The sequence below is a fragment of the Coturnix japonica genome, chromosome 2, assembly GCF_054131305.1.
Source record: "Coturnix japonica strain WE chromosome 2, WE-NBRP24, whole genome shotgun sequence".
Lineage (NCBI taxonomy): Eukaryota > Metazoa > Chordata > Aves > Galliformes > Phasianidae > Coturnix > Coturnix japonica.
Genome location: NC_140664.1, coordinates 78126928 through 78148415, shown reverse-complemented (window position 1 = coordinate 78148415; position 21488 = coordinate 78126928). Strand labels below are relative to the sequence as shown.

Genomic DNA, 21488 nt, shown 5'->3' with positions numbered 1-21488 from the left:
AGTTGTATTGGTACCTTGTTGAGGTAATTGAAATGCCTTGTTATGTTGTGTTGTGATGGGTTCAAATAAAATACAGGTGCAATTTGTCTAGATCATGCCTGTAGCATACTACAAAATAGATTCCTCTCTTCTAGTGTTAAGGACAGGTTCAATTTTTGGCTGTCAGTGTAGATTGTGAAGGGGCGAGATGAGAATAAAACTTCTCCTTATTGATGTGCTTGACAGTCCGGCATTGTTTGTGCTGTGCTACCTTCAGCAAGTTGGTGAGCATTATTCAAGGCATGAGTGGGATTTCTGCAGACAAGCACAGTGCTCCCAGTTTGTGCCCTGTTCGCATCCTACACTCTGGCTCCTGCTTGGATAAAGGTCTCCAGCTGTGGTGCAGATTGTCACCCTCAGAGCCACCACCTAGTCCTCAGGGCACTGAGGAATGTCCATGCACCTCGCTGAGGTATATCCACACTGTGGCAATGCTGTGGGAAGACAGTTCTGTTCAGAAGGTCCCTGGATGCTTTGGCTTTGGCTGTCAGTGGACCCAGTCCTGAAGCAGTGCACATGTAAAATGAGGAAGGAATAGAATTAATTAGATCCCTCTAAACTGCAAGGAAATAATTTAATAGAGGTTACTGTGTAGATTTCAAGAGGGAAAAGATGCTATGTATCTCCAAAAATGACGTGGATTCCTGAAGCTATTCCTGAAGCTTTTCATCCATTGAAAATCCTAAGTCTTACCTGAATTAAGACAAGAGAGGACCCTGGTCTGTGTAATCATACATTTATTTCCTTTCTAGTCCTTAAGTCCAGTCAGAAAACATGGTCTCCAAACCATGCCTTACAACAGCAGCGTTTTCAAGAAAGACACAAATATTAGACAGGTAGAGCACCTTCTTCCTCTTTTTGTTATCTGTGAAGATAAGATGCAGGAATGACAGCATGTACCTATTGCAAGTCCAAAGCAATGTAACTGCTTTCTGGCATACTGCTTCTACCACTGTTTCTACCACTACCCTGTGGCTGAATACTGTTTTCCATAAGCTTCAACACTTGTAGGCTGCAATTTGATTACTTTGTGTGGTCAGGAGATTTTGTTTAATCGTATTCCCAATACAGCAGTGAAAACATGTCAGAAGCTATTAATATTGCAGAGGAGTAACCAGGTTCCCAGATAGGTATTTTATAATTACATAAGTAGCAGCATTGTAACAGTCAGAGTGATCTAAGGCTATATAACAGAGGCTAAGTTTGGGAGGAGAAGTAATGCCTGTCATGAAACAAGCTTGTACCTAGGGAAGAAAAAAAAAAGCAGACCAGCTTTTGCTCTGAGAAGGGCATGTGTGCCTGATCCATCCTTCCATTCTAATCAGTTGGTCTAATAGGAAATGTTGCCTGTGTCTACAAACCCTGCCTTGCAAATATATGTGATTTGAATCAATAAATAGATCTTCATCGCACAATTAATAAGCATATGATAATTTAAGGCTGATGAGTAGTAGTGACATGTAGGCTGCACACAGAAATCTTTTTAAATACAAACCAAATTAAGTGTATTTTGAAAAAACATATATTCTGTTTAAAAAAAAAAAATTATTACTATGAATGAAACCTGTAATGTGCTTGTACAATGTAATTCAACTTCCTCTGTAGTATCTTTCTCTGTCTCCATAATGCCCTTCATTCTTTGCTTTGTGTTAAGGATATGTATTGACTTTGTAAAATCACTGTAGCAAGCTGTAAATGATGTATTCAAAGAAAAAAATGACTGCCCAGTTCCCATAGAGAGAACATGAACAGTGCTGGGCAATCAGAGTTATGCTGCATTTTGTATTGTGACATCCAGTGCAATCAGGAAAAGCAGCCCAAACACAGACATCACTGACTTCTGACAATAGAAGTCTGTCCTTTTAATATTCATATTGAGAAATTTGAACCGTTTTTCCTTCTTCACCTTACTCCCTCCCCATTAGTGCCTGTCATCATCCATGGGGAGAAGACAATCCTTCATTATCTATACTTCCTTCCAATACTTGAAAGGAGCATAGAAACAGGAGGGGGTACATCTGTTTATGAGGGAGGATACAGATAGGACAATGGGGAATGGTTTTAAACCGAGACAGGGGAGGTTTAGGTTGGATATTAGGAGGAAGTTTTTCACACAGAGGGTGGTGATGCACTGGAACAGGTTGCCCAAGGAGGCTGTGGATGCCCCATCTCTGGAGGAATCCAAGGCCAGGCTGGATGTGGATCTGGGCAGCCTGGTCTGGTGGTTGGTGACCCTGCACATAGCAGGGGGGTTGAAAATAGATGATCTTTGGGGTCCTTTCCAACCCAGGCCACTCTATGATTCGATGATGATGATACACTTCTCTTGCTGCAAGAGTGTAACTACCAGTATGACAACTGCTTGTGTACCATACAGAATATTCCCTCCGGTTTGTCCACAGTCCATACACAACACCTGGTAGCAGATACACCACACCAAACATTTCAGTCCTTGCACCTAACCAGCGCAGCCACAGATATTCACAAGTGTTTTTTTTTCCAAACGACTGTAAGAGCAGAAAAGCTGCTCATCAGAACAGTTGTTTGAGAAAAGCTTTTAAAAGTAAATACTGTGGTAGTAATACAGTTCTGTGTGTTTTGGATTTGAAATTTCACGTGCTGGATAATAAAAAGTGGTACTGTAGGGTGAGGAAGGCCAGGATGAAGCCAAGGTATCATGGCGATTGCTTGGCAGCTTGCCTCAGAGGCCTTCAGCTGCACAAGCCTCATGGTGCGCTCTGTCTGGGGTGAAATTCTCAGGTGTGAGTAGGACTTTGAACTTTTGTACTTCTGTCTCAAAATGAAATCAGATCTCAAATGAAACCAGTAAAGCCCAGACAAGTTTTCAAGTTGGTTCCTGCTCTTGGGATTCCCTGGCACTCTGGAGTTTGAAAGCCTCAGCATGAAGGGAAAGCTAATACACATCAGTGGGAGAAAGGGCAGTGTTTTCCTCAGTGGCTCCAGACAAACGAGGGAATCAAACTCTTCTGAAGATACGGACAGAGTGGAGTGTGGTGATGGTCTCTTTGTAAAAGGCAGAAATAGAAGTCTGCATTCCATTCAGTGTCTTCCCTAAGGACAGCCATTCAGAAAGAAGATGCTGAACTCTACTGCCTCCCTTCAAATAGACAATAGACTAAAGCGGGACTGAAATGATGAACTGAAAATTAGATTTACAAGAGGTGTATGAGGCAAGCAAAGGCTTAATTTTTAAGAGCAGAAGATAGTCCAAAACACAGCTGTGCTGCCAAATGGCCAGGTTTGGATATGTGTTTGACTCAGGCTGTCTTTAATTAAGGTAGAAGATAAGAAAGCCTTGCGGGATTTGTCCTACTATTTGTGAAGACAACCCTCTGCATTAAGTGACTGACTAATGCCAATTAAGGGAACAAGCAGAGCAAAGATGCAGTTCTGAGGGAAGGGGAGGCCTTTACAGCACTCTTTGACAGTGCTAAGCCCAGATAGACCCCTATAAGGGTTGAAAACTAGCACTGAGCTGTGTCTGGGGTCTAATCACCAATTACCTGGAGGAAAGGGAGAGAGGAGGTAATACAAAGGCCTAAGCAGTCCAGCATTGTAGAGCTTCCATCCATACATTCCTTCTTTACTTTGGCCATGTCAGTATCACACTGAGCTCTCTGCTGGAATTTGTGTGCACTTGAACTCTTCAAGAGGCTGAGGAGTTCGGGAGTATTACCATTGCAACACATGACATCTGGTGCTTTCTTGGTGAGTAGAGTTGGTATTCTCATCTGCGGACATGACAGCTTGAAAGCCGTTCCTATTACTGATTTAGTGACATTTTACAAAGTTGGTCTGCCTTTATGACTGTGCACATTGCTTTCACCATCCCTGCTGTTACGGTTGTGTTGTCTCTGTACATCACTTTTTCAGCAGTGTGCAGTTTTGTTTTATTACTTTGGTGCCTTTTTGCTTTTGGGTGCTGGCCTCATTTTGCCACTTGTCATATAAAATCCTTCTTTTTTTAACATTCTCTTTTTGCCTTCCTCAAAACTTGTTGATTTTGAAAAGACGTGATTCAGTGCACACTTAAAAAAAAAAAAATGATAATAATACAATCTCATTCAAGATTAACCTCAAAAACAAAGCAGTAGTTAAAGGACTATTTGAGAAACTCAGCTATATCTTGTTGAGTCCTGCAACCCTTCTTGGTGCAAATATCCGGTGCTAGTAGTGCTGAAGACTGAGCGGTTCCCATTAGTGCTACCAGCTGTACAGTGGTTCCACGACACAGCCCACACCTGCACAACTTCAGTCTAAAGAATCATGAACACAGTTTGATAACGTGAAGAAGGGGTGTAAGTTATGCAGCGACACAAAAGCTGTTGTATGACACGAAATGACAACACCAAAGCTTAAAATAGCTAGGTTTATTTTTCAGCTTTCTCCTCTTTCATTTCTTTAGCTCTGTCCTCTAGGTAACTTGTAACTCATTCTTCATCTCAGTCCTGCAAGACAGACTACTATATGAACCCGTAAGCAATATCCATATGTAATGCTGCTGCTCTCAAGTTTTCCTTGTAGGGGAACAGTGTAAATAGCTTGCAGCATGCAAAATTCTCTTGTTCAAACAGTGATAGCAAAATGTTCCTTTCATCTCTCCGAAAGCCTCTAAATTTTAAAACTACTCAGCATGCTGCATTCTTTAGTATTTTTTACTCTGTCTTGCATGGCTTTAGCATTATGCATAATATGATGGCAGGGAGAACATCCAGTATTGGAGACAAAAGACTTAGTTCTTTCATGTAAGGACATTTAACCACAGTTGTTCTTGATACAATAATCTGTATTCAAGAACTGATTTTTGTGGTTCGTTTAAGGTTAATGAGAGCTAGAGTCAGGTTTATTTCATTTCAGATTGAACTTGGATGCTTTGTTTTTGAGGAAGGAGGTGAGGTAGATTCTTACCCACCTGTTCTGCACACAGTGCGTACATTTGGCATGAGGATGTTTGAAAACTTGCTTGCTTTCTCTGTGAAAAGCCTGGTGGTTGACATCACACAGATGATGCTGAGACAGGTGAAATGATGGGCATATTTCTGCCACGTACACTCAATTCTGATTTCATAGGCGTGTGAGAGCACTCTTCAGTTCGCATGACTCAGCCCTGCGCAAGGGGGGAGCATGAGACAACCACTGGCAGTGTTAAGTTCCTCCTCTTTTACTGTGCATCTCACAACAGCTCCCAGAAAAGACAGTCGCTGTCACTGAGATGCGTCCCTATGAAGGAAGGCAACGCACAAGGGAGAAATTAAGAGTACCCAGCCACACCTGCTCTGGTAAAACGCAGTGTTTGGATAATCCATTCTGCTGTGTATGTGAAACCGAAGATCTCGTGTGTTAAATGGGTACTGGGTTTTTTTTCAATGCTTACGCTGTATATTCTAAAATTCTCATGGGTTTTCTCCGTCATATATACAAGTGCTGGATTACATAATGTATATCAACCCTAAATTATAACCTGAAACAACAGGCAGTATCTGCACTTATTTTTGTGGTGCTGTGACATACACAATAATCAAAGAGCCTCTGCCGCAGCTTCCATTCCATTCAAGCTGTCATATGTATTTTATCCTTTTATTTTTTTCTTCTTTCTTTATTTTTTTTTTCCTTACTGCTGCAGTAGGAGCAGTAAGGAGGGAAAAAGTACAAACTTACAGACAACTTCAAACCAAGATGTAAACATAGTGGCATCTGTTTTGCCTTTTAAGTTAAAATCAGACATTAGAGCAGGCTGCCCAGGGAGGTTGTGGAGTCACCAGCCCTGGAGGTGTTCCAAGAGACGTGTGGATGTGGCACTAAGGGACATGGACAGTGGTGGGAGTGACTTGGTGGTTGGACTGGATGATCTTAGCGGTCTCTTCCAGCCTTGTTGATTCTATGATTTTATGACATACACAATACACTATATTGAAGCAGAGAAATAGAGATGTTTGTATACACTGCAGGAAGATACATGTTGTGAATCAAATCCCAGCCTGGATGTACACGCTCATTCAATATCAGCTGGATTCCAGCAACAGGTCGTTGCTCCTGGGATCAGAGTCCCAGTGTGATGGTGCGCTGATAACTTTCTGAGACCATGTTACACACATCCCATCCTGCTGTCGGGGAGAAGTGGCACTGAGGGGCACATTTGGCTTTCTCATCACCAGAACTATCCCCAGCCTCTGGTGCTGACCAGTGGAGCTGACATGAGAGCCTGTTCTGGCCCCTCTGGGCTCTTACACTGAGTCCAGAGATAAGCACGTGACAAAGCAAGCTGGGATAACATCTTAAGGCTTCCCAACAGATCAAAGCATTCATTTATCACCGCTGTAATTCACCATGTTTGGGGCACCATGCCAGGCTCCAAACTCCCAATAACTTCTCTCAAGAGATTCACATGCCCTTTTTCTTTCATGATGCTGAAATGACCGAGCTGTGGTCAGTATGAAAAATCCGGGGCCAGAGAACTAGTCAGTGTGACCTTAGTTCTGTAAATAACCATTAGTGCAGGTCTGGATGGAGATTAAAAAAACCAAAATCTCGATCGTATCATCTGAATCTTCATCTCTAGATCTGACTACAGAGGGACTGGCGCTGTCCCAAAGAATCGATAATGAGATTTAGAGCCTCCCACTGCCCAGCTCAGGTTCAGCCACAAGCTGTCAGGATTCCGCTCTTCTCTGAGCTCAGTGGGGCTGCCTGAGAGCTTCCAGCTTTACCTGGGCTGAAGTGTGCAGTGTGCTGGCAGTGGCCAGAAGTACGGCCCTGGTATCCAAGTGGGTGAGATTCTGTCCCCAAGTCACTGAGGTTGGCATGAGTTTGCACCGTTCCCCTTCTGCCTGCAGGAAGGTGAGGGTGGCCGGGTGGCTATAAGGCAGGTTGATGGCAGAGCGGATGCTCCATGCCCTGCCCTGCTGACCCTGTGCCGTGCCACTCTATGGGCAGCGTATCCCAGCCAGCCCAGCAGCTTTTATGGATGCTGAGATGATCTTTAAAAGTAGATGTAAAACCCTTTTATCATTTGGTTGCTTTTCCAAAGTATTACACAAACCCTCCAGGAAACCGTACTGTTTACCCTCATAAAAGTAGCTCTGACATTAGTCTGGGGATGTTTATTAACTAAAACTGAGCCTTCTAAAGAAAATCAGCTTTCATCTCTATCTCTTTTTGTTAAATAAAGCAAAGCTTCAACCCCCACCAACCCTCCCCCCACACACACACACATACACACACACGCACACACTCAGTACTACTTTTGCTCTCCCTCATCCCATTCCCTCTCAGCCGTGCCCATACGCTCCCGCGGTGCGGACACCCTCACGGAAGGGGCTGCACGGGGCCGCGGCGTCACCCGGGGGGTTCCACGAGGGGGTGGACCGAAGGGGGGAGCCGGCGGAGGAGGGCGCAGCGCCCGGCACCAATCGCCTCCCGCTCGCACCCGCCGCGATAGCCACGGGCAGCGCCAGCTCCGCGCAAAGCCCGCGCACGCCCCGCGCAAGGCAGGCGGCGTTGCGCCCCGCGCAGCCGGAGGAGGGAGCGAGCGGCAGCGCTGCGCGGAGGCGCCCGGTGGGTCCATACGAGGAGCGGAGGGGAGCGGAGCGGAGTGGGGCGGCGATGTGAGGGCGCAGCCAGCGAGCGGGGCAGCCCCAGCGCCGGGGAGGCAGCCCGGAGCTCCTGCGAGTAGCAAGGTAACGCGTCCGGTCCTCAGTGGGGCTGCTTTCTTTCCTTCTGGCTCACTATTACCCCATCTTTATCGTTTCTGTTTTTTTCCAACCCCGTTCCCCCTTTTTTTCCCTTCATTTTCCTTCTTTTTCGCCTCTCTTTTATATTTTCTTCTTCTCTTTTTCCTTCTTTTTTTCCTCCCCTCTTTTTTTTTTTCTTTTTTCCCCCTCTTTCCCTCTCTTTCTTTTTTCTTTTTTTCCCTCTCTTTCCCCCCTTTTTCTCTCTCTTTCCCCCTTTTTCTCTCTCTTTCCCCCTTTTTCTCTCTCTCTTTCCTCCTTTTCTCTCTCTCTTTCCTCCTTTTCTCTCTCTCTTTCCTCCTTTTCTCTCTCTCTTTCCTCCTTTTCTCTCTCTCTTTCCTCCTTTTCTCTTTCTCTTTCCCCCTTTTTCTTTCCTTGTTTTTCATTTCCCCTGTTTATTTTATTTCCCCTCCTCCTTTCCAGTCCCCCTCCCCTCCCAGTCTCTCTCCCAGGACTGGGTTAGGGGCAATCCCACCACGTCCCTCTCCGGAGCTGCCCCGGGACGCTCCCGGCTGCAGGTGCGGCAAGAGGGGAGGGGGAGCCCCGGGGAGGCGCATCGAGGACACTCGGAGCCGGAGCGTGGGCACGGAGCGGCCGCCTCCAACTTTCCCGGGGCACGGGGGTTTATGCGGAGAAGGTGCGGGCGGTGCGAGGCGAGCGGCGGGAGCTGCCCCCTCCGGGGCTCCCGAGGAAGCAGCGAAGCCCCCTGGAGGGTTCCGGGCTCGGTGGGCGATGCGGGAGAGGCAGCGGGCGCGGGGGGAGCGGGGCGGGTGAGCGGGCGCGGATGGTAAAAGATACGGAAGGAAGAGCCCCAGTGGCTGGGACATAAATCAGGCAGAATATATGGGGAGTTGATGAGAATAGGTCTTTTCACCCTTAAAAAAAAATAGCCACTCTGGAAGAGAAAAAGGAGGCTGATTATTGGCATCCAGCTCCGAATCCCAGGCAGCTGATGCTGAGGGGAGCCAAAGGGAGCAGTTCTTCTTGGTTTAAAAACAGCAAGACAGTCTCTGCCAAAGATTGCTGTAAACACTGAATAAAGATTTCATTGTGGCTCGGTGTGACTAGAATAATTAGGCGGTTAATTGTTCATTCTGATCTTAAAGTGCAGCAATCAGTAGTGCACAGTAGGAAAAATACAGGGGAAAGGGAGGAAAAACAGCAATAGGAAAATGATAGGAATATGTATCACTTTTTCCTCTCCCGCAGGTTTTTCTTTTGAGGCTGAGAGCACGTGGGTGCCGCTCTGTTTAGATAGAGAACACCTTTATACAGCCAGGGTGTAATTGTGCTTTTGCAGCCACTGTGTCAACATCACTGTGGGCTGGACCAAATCGAATTATGAGACTTAGAGAAATCTCATTTTATGGAAATGAAATCTGAAGATGCCAGGAGAATGAATGTCTGAGCTCGATTGACTGATAGCAATTAATGCATTTTACTTATGTGTACACTTTATTGCCGGCTCAGCAGGGATGCAAGCTAATGGTGCCAGCTTTTGTGCTGCTCCAAGACATTTTTCAAGCAGGCACACAAGGTTTTATTGGTAAACCGTTCAGAGTTTTTAACGCTGTGATTGTGCCCCCCTTCAAATCGAGCTCCTTGCAGTGCTGACTCTTCTATGGTAGTCTAAGGAAAAGCTCTCTTGTTGCACTGCGAGCTGTTCCCTGTGAGGCAGTAGGAAAGCGCAACCTGCTTGTGCTTGTGCTGGGGGAGGCTGTAAGTTGTCGAGCAAGATGTGCTTACTAGCATTAGAATAGGACTCACTGATGGGAACTGAAAGATGGCACCACAGGCAAGAAAGGTTCTCTTTCCTATGCAGAATGCTTTTCCATATGTGTTAGTTCATGTCAGAGAAGCATGCTAATGGGTTGTCAGAAAAGAAGGAAGAGTACTGTGTTTAAAAGAAAGAAAACTTCCTAAGTTCCTAGGCATTTGAGCAAAGTGGAAGAGAGTTTAAAAGTCTGATTGTAAAGGAAACACGTTCGTCTCTCACATGACTTCATGGACTCCAGAGAAGTTATATGAAAGATTCCGTCTGCTCAAAGACATCCATGTAGCCTGCCCATCCATCGTAAGAAAATACATAAAGGTGGTGGGGTCAGGCGAGAGAAGCTCAGTTAAATATAATTTTCTGTCACTGCCCATGCAGGAAGCATCGTCAAACAGAAACAGACCTTTCATTCAGCTCTCAAAAGTGGAACAATTTGTCGTATTTTGTTGAATGTTTCAATCTGAACTTTGCTAGATTTCTGAGGGAAGAAAGGTGGAGAAAACAAGAAACATACTGTTTGTCCAATGTACAAAACAGGCACAAAGCACTGCAGCCTTTGCTCTGGTCACAGAGTTTAGGGCAGCCAGGACAGAAAGGTGACTCCAGAGATTTGTCCAAAGTGATGGTAAAGAAAATCAAGGGGATATGCAAGTGCGATGGTCTAAATGTGCTTCACGAGCATTTTTATTAAGCTGTTGAATGTTCTTTGCCCAACCACAATGATCCTGGTATTCTGTCTGTGAAGAGTATTCCTGATTTAATTGCAAGGTGTATTGACAGAAAGTCTTCCAGGTATTTTGCTTGCTAGTACAATCTAGAGAGGGATGTTGGTAGCTTTATTTGCACTCTGAGGCACCTTAGTGTGTTCTGCTCTTGTTAAAGCAGTTCCAAAAGCACAGTGATCAAGTGGTCATATAGGAAACTGCTCAAGCTTCTGCTTGTGATGTTCTGACAAAGAATGTTTCTAAAGTCCACATAGAGATTTTCTTACACAAAGATGATGTTAAATTTTAGAATGAAACATTTAGTACAGATACATGATTTTGAGAGAAGTCTGAGGTGTGTTAGTTTTTTTCTTGCATTCCTAAATACAACATTTACCAAATGGCTCCTCTGTTCTTTAATAACATGAGATGAAAACATATTTTGGGCATCACAGTAAGTTGGGGAAGAGGTTCTTTCTCGCACTGTTACATGTTTAACAAAATACACAGAGGATTATAGACTGATATTCAAGGAAAACACATGTCATTGAATTTTAGTCAAATACTGAATAGTACCTTATACCTAAAAGTTGTTTGAAACGGACAGTACATCTTCATAATAAAATTGCATTGTCACAGACGTAATTGTTATTCATAACAAGTAGTCTCACAAACAGATTCCATCCCTGTAAGTATTGAGTCTCAGTCAGGCCAATTATGACTAAATTACTGCATGTTCTCTGCTGTATCAACTAATTAAAGGGTAATTAATAAAATGATAATTTCATTCTATGGCAGTGTCTACATCTGCTTGTCATAGCAGAGTTTGTTTGACATATGGTTAAATGGTCAGATACTAAGTTGCATGAATGCAGCATTTGCATAGAACACCTGGCAAGCCAGAGGAATTTTAACCCTTAACACATTCATTTCAAGAATCTGTATCAATGCACTGTTAGATTTGCTTGCTCATTCTCCTCACCTGGTCTTATTATGCATTTAAGAAAATTTGGTTCTCCAAGTGTATGTAAGTGAGTGACTCCCTTTGGTAGGGGAAGAGTGGGAAGTGAGCTTGGGATATTAGATTGGGAAAGCAAGGTAACATAGCGCTGGCTTGTCACTGCGGGAAACAAACTTCTGGTAGGAGACTATCCATAGATCCCAGTATTCATAGGTGCACCCTCTAAGGAAAAGTAGGCTGGAATTTGCACAGGGACAAAATCTTTCGTAGATTCAGTTGTATGTCGAAATAAAGGCTGAGGTTGTGGTCACGACAGCATGGAAAAATCTGCATTGCAGGCTTCCCACCCTGTACCTGTCATCTACAGATAAAACAAAACTTCTCTCCCATGGGACAGTAACCATGAAAGTCATACATCCTAAAAATAAAAATGAAAATGAAACAATCTTTTATCAAGTCAACAAACAATTCTGGTTTAGGCACTTGATGCTCAAGATCCTGCCTGCACATCTTCTGAAATATCAGTGGTTGAAGTCTTCGGGGCAGTCCATGCATATTTTCTCATACCTTTTATTTTTTTAAGTTTTATTTTAAGGGAAAATACGTATCTGAAGCCCCAGTACTGCTGTGAAATATTACAACCAGTGTTGTTTCAAAGTACACGGAGGAGTGCTTTTGTCCATTAAACTGTAAATAGTGGTACTTAAACATGGGTTAAATTACTGTTCCTCATCTGTGCTGGGTCAAGCAGGATCCTTGGTAGAACTCAGGATGAGACAAAAAGTTGCAGACATAATGTTTTCCTTCTCTTTAGGAAAAAAAAAAATAAAATACAAAATGTGGGGAAATAACTGGTGCTTTTTCAGCAACTGAGCAAGGCGAAAAGGATGTAGTAAACTGCAGGAAGGCATGAAAGTCTGTCTTTTCCTATGCAAATGATCCTCAGAGAACAGTTCTCTCAGTGAATAGTCAGGGTGGCTCATCACCTCATGCCGTCAGGTGCAGAGTTTGGCCAGTAATGCTTATAAAGCGCTGTTTGTCTGTCTCTCTGAGAGTCAGAGTCCTGCTTCTTGAGAATTTCCAAGTGCACAGATCTATCTCATTTTCATTCTACTCGTGGAACTCATTAACACCTGGAAAATCTTTTATAGCATTTAACTGCATCAGATGCACTGTCCGGCACATGTTTTCTTAATAGTGCTTTCACTGTGGTATTGTCAAAGAACCCTTATGTCACAGCTGGGAACATGAATCTGTCGTGTCAGTACTGTACCCTGTTTGAGACAGGAATAGTGTATGAGTGTGTTTTATGGAGGAGCCGAACATGCCCATATACTGCATTAGTGGGAAAGAATGCAAAGCTTGTTCTCCTAAATAACGATTCAGGCTGGTGGTAGTGGAGTACTTTGTGCTATTTAAACACTGCTGCCTCTAAGGCATTGTACTTAAGGAAGGGGAAGTTTGAGGCGTGCAAGACACTTATAGTCTTCTAGTGGTGTACATCATTTACATTTCATCGGGAAAAAAAAAATTGCCAGGGGTTTCTAATTCTGCCGTAGCAACTTGTTTGAAACTGGAAGTTGATAAGAAAGTCCTCACCCTGGGAATATTTGTTTTTTAAAACAAGTTTGATTTAAATATATTTGGCAATATAAGAAGGAGGGAAAGAGAAGTAAACGTTTTCTAATTCTGTATGCTTTTTGTGCCCATTAAATCACTGTAAAACCCAATTTTAAATAGTCTACTTTGTAGCTCTTTAATCAGCATGCCTAGGGTAATTAAAAAAGGATAGAACTGTGAATACTGGCTGCAGTACATGTGTAAGACCTACTTTTTCAGAGGAATTTTTAACATAGTTACATACGTTTCATCAAAACATTAAATGCTTAAAATTCATAAGCTCTGACACTACCAGCCTTGTCACAACGATATTCCCCTTTGAAAAGTATTTGCAGACTTGAGCAACCATCACTGTTATGAAGGTGCTAACTTGGGCCTTCATGTAAAGAATTTGTGCATGAAAGTGGCATTTTATGCAGTCATAGGAGGTACTGGATTTTAAAGTGCTTGTCTTACTTTGAAAACTTAAGTATAGTTCATATACTAAGAAATGTGCCGTTCCCTTGGGCCCTGTTGCTGTCACACAGAGCAGAGCTCAGTGCTGCCCCTCCGCTCCCTGTGAGGAGCTGCAGCCGCCATCAGGCCTCACCTCAGCTCCTCTGCTCTGGCCTGAGCAAACCAGGGACCTCAGCTGCTCCTCACACACCTTGCCCTCCAGACCGTTCACTATTTTCATAGCCCTCCTTTAGATGCTTTCTAATAGTTCTTTGCCCTCCTTATATTGTGGCACCCAGAGCTGCCCCCAGTGCCCTTTTTTCTTTCATCAGAATGGAAGTCCTTCATGCTTTTGACCTTCCCAATAAATAGGTAATTGATGGAGCAAGCCCAGCACCAAACCGTGTAGGGCTTCTCTGCTGAAGTATGCAGCAGCCAGCAACACGGCCCAAGAGGTCCTGACAGTTTTCAAATTGACAGCACACTGGGGATGACTTATTCTACACGATTCCTTTAAGCCTACTACAGTAGCAAATCAAAGGTAAAAAAAAAAAAAAAAAGAGTCTACATAATTAACCTTTCTGCCTTGGTATTGTGACACGTAGTTAAGAGGCCTTGCAATATGTAACTTAGTTACAGAAAAGCGAGTTAAGGATTGAGTGAAACGCTTAACTATAAATTTCCTTGCTTGTATGAATTTAATTTAGGATTGCCATCGTGATGTAGCATAAATTAAAATAGTGATAGCAGATCACTACTTGGAAAACGTCTTAAGAAGAACATAGGTTCCTCACGAGGTTATTATAGATGGAACGTCTTCTGTGTACTTAGCCCATTGCTGAAATTAGTCTGTCCTTTAATTTTAAGATACTCTTGAAAAGGAGAGAGGTGAATTAACAGGTGAAGTTTCACAGTGAGAATTAGGAGACCAACTTCTGGGGGGAAAAAAAAAAAAAAAGAAGAAGAAAAAAAAATGACATTTCCTAAATGGTTTAGAAGTGTTTCCCAGCTGAAGATCTGAACTTTTGTCCTCCAGTCCAAACGTTATGTGGAGGTCATTGACCATTTAAGTACATATTTCTTGTTGCTTGACTTGAAGGTCTTGCTTCACAGGGAAAACACTTAGCATGTTTAAGTGACAAAGAAGTATAAGAGAAATCAGCATGCCTGCTCAAGGATATACAAAACTACTTAGGGCAGAGATATGCCTTCCAAGGAAAGAGATTTAGGGAAGAGTATGGATCGGTGGTTTGTGTCCGTTTGAGGGGTTTTTCACCACTGCATGTGTCTACCACTACCATATCTCTTGAGAGGATCCATTGCACTCATCTGTTTGGTTTGTGTTTCCCATATGAACTTGCTGTACTCCTGTGTCTCCTTCAGGAAGTGATATGGAAATGCGCAGACTCTGTGCAAGCAATTAGGGTTGCCAGCTCTTCGTGAGCATTAGTCTCTAAGGCAAGGGAGAACGAACACAAGCTGTTAAATTTATTCTGATGGGAAGCCTGCTCCCAAGCACCCTATTTAAGGGCACCCCATGAGCAGTAGGGTAGATCTTGTCAAGTGAATAAAGAGCATCTTTAATAGTGACAACAGGAAGAGCTACCAGACCCTTGGGAAGTCATCAGTGAAATACTGACCTAGACCAGTGCCTGTGGCCCACAGTCCTGCACACGTTCCGTCCCATCAGCCCTCCTTGGGTGGAAGAGCCAGATGTAGCAGACAAATTGCCCTGGTAGAACATGCTGAATGCCAGGCAGCTGTAGCAGAGGAGGCACATAGGCACAGTGCTGTAAGGAGAAGCTGAAATCAGCCTTCAAGCAGATAACAAGAGAGGATCTGTCAAAGCAGCCTTTAAGAGTACAGAGAGCACATTGAGAGAAAACGATGATAATAGCAACAAAACCTTGCAGAAACTGAACAGAGGAAGAAGCTGCAGGAAAGCAAGGAAGCAGAGGATTTGAATAGTGAGGCAGAAAGAAAGAAATAGCAAATGTCTTAATAAAATAACAGACAGTAGGGGACAGATTTGATCAGTGACAGGTATGGAATTTGGCAGTGACTTGGAGAAGAACTAATACAAAAGGAAGACAAATAACTTGCAGGCTTGTGGACAAGCATGGCAGAAAACAGAGGAGTTTGTGGTAATAAAGACAGGCAGAACTGCACCTAGATCTCACAAGAAGCCTCTGGGTGAGTATTTGATATTGGAGCGGTTTTATAAGAAAATCAGGTTCCTTGTTTTGTGCATGAAATTTCAGGTAGTTCGTCAGTAAGCCAAAAGAAAGGCATCTGTTGCGAGTGTGTTGTAGATACTAGAGTTGTACACATCAGAAATGGAACAATTGTATAGAAATTCTGTACTGACTCATGGCTAAGCTCTTCCTAGTATTCTAGACTTTTGGAGGATTAATTCTCATTAGGGGTATTCAGGGGCACTGCTGTGGGCATGGTGGAACTGCATTCTATTACGTATGCTATGATTGAAGTATGGTATTTGTAATGACTCATGTATGCACATGGTGTGTCTCAACATGAAAGATGTTAGACTCAAATTTGTAGAGGAGCTAATGATCAAAAGACCCCAGCAAACCCACTCAACCAGCAACTCAGTTGAAAGTCTCTATCTTTTTCTTGCCCGTCTTGCATTCTGTCAGGCTGCTCTGTGGCAGTGGAAGGAGCTTCCATTAAAATTCATTTATGTCATGATGACTACTAAACACTTGCCTATTAGTGAGATAATGAATGAACCACGGTTCTCAGCAGCGATACCCTGCAAAACTATTAACTTCCCCATTTGTTAATTAACAAATCCATATCTCCACAACGTTTCCTTCCTACCTCTGGGTTCTCCCAGAGAATTCACTCTTCACTGGAAAGGAGCTCCACTGTATTACATCTGCAGTCTCTTACTGGGTTGCAGAGGTGTTTATGCAGAATAACCATGCATAATGATGTGTGGCAGATATGTCTTTATTTTTAACATGTATTTCCAGCCTTGAAAAATGCATTTTGAGTAAAATGTGTTTCTAGTTTTATTCCTTTAATTATGAGGTCCTTATTTTGCTGGAGCTTCAATAGTTACATCAAAAATAACTTAAAGGGTGTGCTACTTGTTTTCTTTTTCATGTGTCAGTTTAATAAAGCATCAGTGAAATGGTTCTAGATAACCATCTGAAATACTTTTTATCCCATTGATCTCATTCTTTGCTGAGATATAACTGCTTCAGTGTTAATACCTGCACAGTGGGCAAAATATGATTTCCTCAGGAGTGCATGATGAGTATTTTTGAAGCTACTATAGGGTCTGGACACTATATCCCCATTATTTTTAATGATCACTGAGCATCAAAATTCCCAAAGTAGCTACAGTTACCCACCAAATTGTCCTCAAAGAATTGGTGGACCAAAACTGCTTTTATTCTGAGATAAATTACCTTCGTCCTCTCTCCAGGAGCTTACTAAGTTAATTATTGAAGAAGCAATTATCAAATGTCATAACATATTTGACTTACTAGCTGTAAATATCCAGTCTATCAGATGTTATGTGCATTTATAATTTTCTTAGGTCCATTGGTCTTTCTTTTTAGGCACCTCAAAAAGGGAAGAAACCACTTAATTTCTGATATAAAATACCAGGATAATTATTTCCTAGGAAGACCCCCTGCATTGCAGGGCTTGAGAAGAGTAAGAAGAAAGTCTATCTTCCTATTTTCTCATATGTCAGTTATTGGTGTCATCTCTGCCTGAAGAGATGGCTTTGGTTCTGTATGCTCACAGGCTATTCAGACACATGTCTGAAATCATTGCTTTGATGAACTTCTTTCTATGGTAATTTACTCATCAGGGTACCATTTTGCAATGTCAGACTGTTACTTGAAGAACATTTACATGACTTAGTGAAGTAGAATACAGATTAGAGTGATATTTTATACAGAGATTTTTCTTTACTCATTTGCTTTACTGCATATGTAGAGACCACTTGAAAAGTTTCCTCCTGCTGCATAATCCCACTGCTAGTCGTAACTTTAGAAATAACCATCCCATTCTCCTTCAGCAGGTTGGTAGCAATCTCTGTAAGGATAAGAAACAGAGCAGTGTAATGCTGCATAATCTACATGTTCAGCATTGAAAAGATCTCTCTGTCATCAATGAAAAAAGGCAGAAACTGTTTTTCTTGAAAGCTCAGTACTAGATGAAAGTATTTAGAACACAGATAATATCAGAAAACGGCAGAGGAGGATACATTTGAAAGTTCTAGCCATACTGACCAATAAACAATTTATGGAAAGAGCACAGACAAACCGTTAGAATATTTTAAGACTGTAGCTTCTGACAAGTATACTTTATTTATGACTTTGCAGAACAATCTTTTCCAGTGGTTTATAGGATGTAGAAAAGAAAGAGGTGGGGAAGAGGGACACCCAATGTTTTATGCTCTTGTACCCAGTCATGTGTGAGGTATTATGAACATCTGTAAGATAATCTCTACATTCCTACTTCACAAACCACTGGAACTAAAAGAAGCACAAAAATAGTGTATTGAATGAGTAGAGAAACAAAGAGGAAGGAATGGTCCTGCCCCATCAGAAACTTGTATGATACCAATGCCAATAAATGAGAGCCTCAAGCAGAGGCAGCTGAGGCTGAAAAAGGAGACTGGAATGGAGTGGGAAAAGAGCCCAGCCTTAGTATAACTTCTGCCATTGCTAGACATGCTGTTAGCAAAAGTCAATTCACTTCTGAATTCTGTGGCCAGCACAATAAAAACACAAGGCAGAGCAATGATAGAGCAGTCCCAGAAAACCACGTGGGCCACCAGAGATCAAAAGCTAAGCCTGGATTCAGGCCCTTGGTTCCTACTCCCATGCTACATCCATCAGATGCATCCATCTTCCTTGTGTGAACTGTTTCTGAGCCATGGGGCTCAAGCCCTATGGTCCAGGGGATGGCAGAGCTCTTTGCTTTGGAGACCCACCAGTAATGATGCTCTGTGTGCAAGGCCCTAAGGAGGCCGATGCAACCCCTGAAGGCCCTGGCACCACACTGTAGCCAAGGAGGGCTCCTTGTGTGGGGACACCTTCTTCCATCTGAAAACCACTTCCTAGGGCAGCACTGCTTCCAACCCACTGCTGGAGAAAACACTGCTGGGGAAGAATGATGCAGGAATGAACACATCAGGAAGACTGTCACAATATCGTTAAGATTATTGGGAAGAGCATTCTTGCTTTAACAGAAACTTCAGCAGTGTTGGTTCACTGGATGAGTGTGCTTCTAACAAATCTGTCGAGCATGATAAATGGTACTCTCTTAATATTCTAATTTTACTGGATCTGATGAGCAGCTTTCAGAGTTCAGAGGCAGAAAAAGACTACTTGAAAGATGGTTCTTACAAGAAGCTAATTGCATGCAGGGCTTTCAGAAATAGTAGGTCAGTTCCTCTTCAAAAGTTGGGTGTCTGCACTTCTTAGTGGCAGCAAAATTAATTCTTCTGGACTTGGGGGGGGAAAAAAAAAAGGAGTACTTTGATTTTTACTGGTTAATGTACTGTTGTGTCTTACTTCAAATAACATTTTTAAGTTTTAAGCCATTCCACAAAGGAAGGGATATCGTTTCAAAGACGAAGGTTTGGTATAAAATAATTCCAGCAAAATTGATTGTATTATAGGCACTATGTTTATATGGCTTTTGTAAAATACTGCTCTTTTAATGCTAATATTTCAGCAGTACGAATGAAATATTGCAGCTGAGTTCTCTTCTGGACACATACATAAAAATACCATTTACACCAGTACAGCAGTGAAGGCAATTTGATTTAAGTGGGTTCAGATCTAGCCCCACAGGCCAAATTCTAGTTTTAATTACACCCTATCTATCTTAAAGATCCAGGATTTACTATCTCAGGACAGACTGGTGGTCTAATAGCTCTGGTGTCTTGTCTGGAAAAATGACCCATGTCAGATATTTCAAAGAAAGATGTAAAAGATCTTTACAACACAGCAGTATCTATGTTATTTGGCTTTAATACACTGGTTTTCATGGGATTGGTTACCCTGGTGAAATCAGAATTAATTTCACCAAAGGAGGGTCTGAATTTGGTTCATAATAAGCAACTGATTTCTACTCGCTTGATGACTTCTGTTGTTGTTTTTTTAATTAGCTGACTGTTATTGCTGTGTTACAATGATGACCCCCTCCAGCTTGGAGGTTCCATCCATCAGAGCAGATCTTACAGAGATTACTGAGGAGGTTTCTACCTTTCTAGAGTGGTTATGGGAAAGTGTTTATACCCGATGTGCTTCTTGATGTCCAGGTTTAAAATAATTTTTGAAACCAACGCTATTGTGAGAAGTACGGTACACAGGGTTGCTTGTAGACAGTACTTTAAAAATCTGCTGTTTTGAAAAAAGATTAATCTGAAAAGATTTTCAAAGGCGTTCTTTAGCTAGACATCACACTGAGTCACTAGCTTGATAATAGTGTTCATACCAGGTATTCTGTCTTGATAGTCCCACTCAAATGATTCAAAAAACAAGCTATAATAAACAGTTTGGTTTGATCACAGAAGTGTCAAATCAAGTATTTTCCTGTTGGAAGAGGAGATTCATTAAATTGGAAAAGATTCTTAGTGAAAATTGACCTTCTGGCAAATTGTTCTGCAAAGGAAAATGTGGCTGACATATATTTTGTATTTGAGATGGGATTTTGCACCTGTCTTAAGCATCTTGAGGGTGAGATTGTCATGGCTGGTGGAGCACTAAGCATGGCTGGGGAGATGAATCCAGGGGTTATACAGAGACAAGTGAACCAAGAACATCATCTCCCAGACACAGCCCTTTAGATGGCACCAAGGAGTGATGCCACCACAACCCTCCTGCCCATGGCACTCAACAGTTCATTTCAGAAACTTCACAATGACTCATTTCACAGCAATTGCAATTTTTGCTTCTTAAAACTGATTTGTTTTTAATGTTTATAGGAGGAGAAATTGTGTTATTTTTACATTTTATTGTGACTTGGGAAAAATACCAAATACTATAACTTCTTGTGAGGTAAAAATACTGTTTTTCAATCAAATATAAAAATTGTATGGCCGTAGTAAATATCTGTAATTTTTTTGAAATAGAAAAAAATAATATGTACTGCTACATTTCTCTTCAAATGGTCCTTGACTAACTTAGACTCTACTGTGATAGTGAGGCTGCAGCTATCGCTGTGTGTGCACACATACAACTGGAGAGATCCTTGTCATCTGAACCTATGGATTCTCCTTATGATGCACAAGACTGTCTCCAATATTAAATTCCTCCAATATTAGCATCTTATAAAAGGGAACTCTGGGAAATGTGTAAATTAAAAATATAATAGAAAAGAGATTGAAGTAGCTCTCTATAGAGTCTACTTTGTGATTGCACAAAGATTGGAGGGCTTCAGAATCATCCCTTCCCAAGAGATATGGTCTTCCAGTGGGGTGAGGAGCCAAAAATTCCCAGCATTTCTTAGCTTCAGGAAAGCAGAAATGACAGTGTCCCACACAAAAGGCCCTGTCTTTTTTTGTTCACTGAAGTCTCATGTAACTAATCTATTAGTGCTATTTTTCTTTTTCTGTTGCTGATGTGAATTAAATCCTTACGCTGCAGTTCTGCCATATAACCATCTTCTTTTCATAGCCTTCTGTTTCCTTTTCTTACTTGATTATAGCCATAAAGTGGTCTTGCTATTATGCACGCTTTAGCACGAGATCATCCATAGCATTCAACTGCGGAAGTAATGCTTCATGCAACCTGTGGAAAGAAAAAGACACTAGGCAGCAAAATGGCATTGGATCTGCTGTCCTTTGTATACTTCATTCCTGATCTCTAGTGGAGACATGCAGTATGCTTTGAATGTTTCCTGAGGGTCCTTGCCCCTCTGTCAATACATTTGTCCACTTATATGGTTCAAACCTTAAATTGATTCTCTCTTGTCATTGTTTGGATGTACCCTCTAGATGATACAACATTAATCAGGAGAAAAAAAAAAATACAACTCAATGGAGTAGGCTTTACTGTGTATCGTGCCAGCATGTAACATAACAGAACAACAGGCACGTGATGTTGTGGGAGGGAGACGTGCTCAAAGCGGAGCTTGAAATAATTTTGCACATGAAAAGATGTGATTCCAGTGCATTATCATCTCTAGCTCCCTGTGACCACTTGTGTAGTTTG

The 21488-nt window shown here is 42.3% G+C and overlaps 1 protein-coding gene across 2 annotated transcripts in view; it reads left to right on the top strand.

Annotated features, from left to right (window-relative positions):
- Positions 1 to 7503: 7503 nt before the first annotated feature.
- The window catches only part of CDH20 (cadherin 20), a 111222-nt gene continuing 97237 nt past the window's right edge, over positions 7504 to 21488 (top strand). Inside the window, exon 1 of one of the 2 annotated variants that reach the window (XM_015854640.3) lies at positions 7504 to 7736. The gene's annotated coding sequence lies outside the window, so the exon portion shown is untranslated. The remainder of the gene's footprint in view (positions 7737 to 21488) is intronic. The other variant, XM_015854639.3, reaches the window with a different exon arrangement.